Source organism: Octopus bimaculoides, chromosome 23 (genome assembly GCF_001194135.2).
Source record: "Octopus bimaculoides isolate UCB-OBI-ISO-001 chromosome 23, ASM119413v2, whole genome shotgun sequence".
In the NCBI taxonomy this organism is placed as follows: domain Eukaryota; kingdom Metazoa; phylum Mollusca; class Cephalopoda; order Octopoda; family Octopodidae; genus Octopus; species Octopus bimaculoides.
In genome coordinates, this window is record NC_069003.1 from 2,248,299 (window position 1) to 2,250,676 (window position 2,378).

Consider the following 2,378-nt stretch of genomic DNA (forward strand, 5'->3'; position numbering starts at 1 on the left):
CCACACACGTTCTTCGATCACCGTTTGTTATCTCCCCCTTTTCTTAGCTCTCCTGAAAAAAAGAATTTCTAACTTCCGGTCAGCCATTATTAGCCATTATTATGATTGACCGTTGACTGAACACTATTCAATTTTTTTTCTCCGTTTTTTTCCTCCTTGTCTCCGTATTCTTTCTGTTGAAGAGCGTAGCTCGAAACGTCAAAGACTTTCCGTATTCCTGAGCGTCATACTAATACATCCTTTTGTTATTTACACCACCTGTCCTCGTCTGTTGTTGTTTTTTCGTACATTCTCCCATATATACATACATAGACAGCTACATACATACATACACAGATAGATGCATACATACATACATAGAGAGATACATAGATACATATATGGACAGATGGATAGATAGATAGATAGATACGAGTGTGTGTACTGGTGTGCGTGTTTGTATGCCTGTATGTACGTGCGTACGTATGTATGTATTTATGAAAGTATAACGGATTACGTTTGTTGCATACTTAATTCCAAAGGTCTAACCTATATTTCTTTTAAGCGGCGGAATGTCTCCTCAGAAGAATCGCTCAAAACGCTGCAAGACTCCCAGTCTTTGGTTCCTTCTGCCAAATCTTTTCTTCTTTCTTATCATTAACAGTTTTTTTATTGATCTTGTTATGACCATAACAGCGGCAAGACTCACAGGTTTTGCTTCTTTGAAGCAGTAAATCTCACGGGAATGTCTAAAAAAATTGTTCTACTGACGCTGCTGTCACAAGTGAAGCGGCAAAGCCCACAGGAATATCCGAAAAGTGTTTCTACCGATTATTCCAACGATCATTTTTCTTATTCTCAATTGTCGAAATATAATAGCTTGATGGTTATCGCATTTCGCCAACATATCATATATTATCGGTTCAATTCTATTTCATTACTGTAGATGTTTACGGTATTTTTGGACAGTACTTAGCAAAATAGTAATAGCTGCCCGAGAACATGCGCATAGTAGTAATGCATAAAATTACATAATAATCTTTTATGTATTACTGGTATATATTTGTGTAGAACACAATCTTTGCATGTGTATGTATTCTTATAATACTCCCTTTTGTTTGGGAATAACTACACATAATAGACTGTCTTCTGGCTGATGTACGTCGTTTTTGTATCCTCTCCATTTTCTTTTTGCCCTATAAATTAAGAGCAAACCACTTTTTACCCCCGCCTATATATGACACTCGATTGCGAAATTGCCACTTGGGTATTAATAATTGGGCACACTACCAGAAGTATATTGGATAGGTACTATCCCTTAGTTGGTTGGCTTCCCAGCCCCTAACTCTCACGGATATATATATATATATATATACATATATATATATATATATATAGAGAGAGAGAGAGAGAGAGAGAGAGAGAGAGAGAGAGAGAGAGAGAGAGAGAGGGGAGAGAGAGAGAGAAAGAGCAGTTGGATGTGTTAGCATCGATGTCGTAGGTTTTGTAACTAACGGGGACAGCAATTGTGAAATACCTCAAGAAATTCCACTGGATCCTATAAAACAGGTAAACAGTTGCTTGATTATGCAACTGTATATTCCTGTATATTTGAAGATATGTGTTGTATGGAATTATGTGCAGTGATTAAGAAATAACTGTCTCCTTCTTGTTGACTTTATCTTATTCAATGATATATATATATATATGTATATATTTATATATTTGTGTGTGTGTATGTAATCATGGACACACATAGATACATACATGCATTCATGCCAACACAAATACTGAACACACACACACGCTTATGTTATAAATGGCGTTGGTGACCTCGAACGTTGCACCTGTACAAAAATAACTAATTCTGACTTAAAGCAACTTCATAATACATGAAAGCTTTCACAATTCTGTGCTACCTGTTACCTCTCTCTCTTTTTTTCTCTCTCCCTCTCTCTCTCTCTCTTTCTGTCTGATTGTCTGTGTTTCTATTTGCAATATGTTCCTTTTAAAAAAAATGTTTCTGCAATATTTCTAATAACTTACATTCACAATTGGCTGTCCATTATTCAGTCGTCGAGTTTGATGTTAAAGAAATTTCCTCAATAATAAGTAAATGCTAACAATTTTCACTCTATAGAAATTCCAATTTTGAAAATTCTACACAGAAAAGAAAAAAAAAAAGTAAAGAAATTATGAGTAACTGAATACACAGACACACACACATACACACATATATATGCATACATACATATATATGTATATAAATATGTATATATGCATATATATATAAGCAAACATAGGTATATCTATGCATATATCTATACATATGTATTTATGTGTCTGTGCGAGTGAGCGTATATGCACACACACACACACACACACACACACACACACCC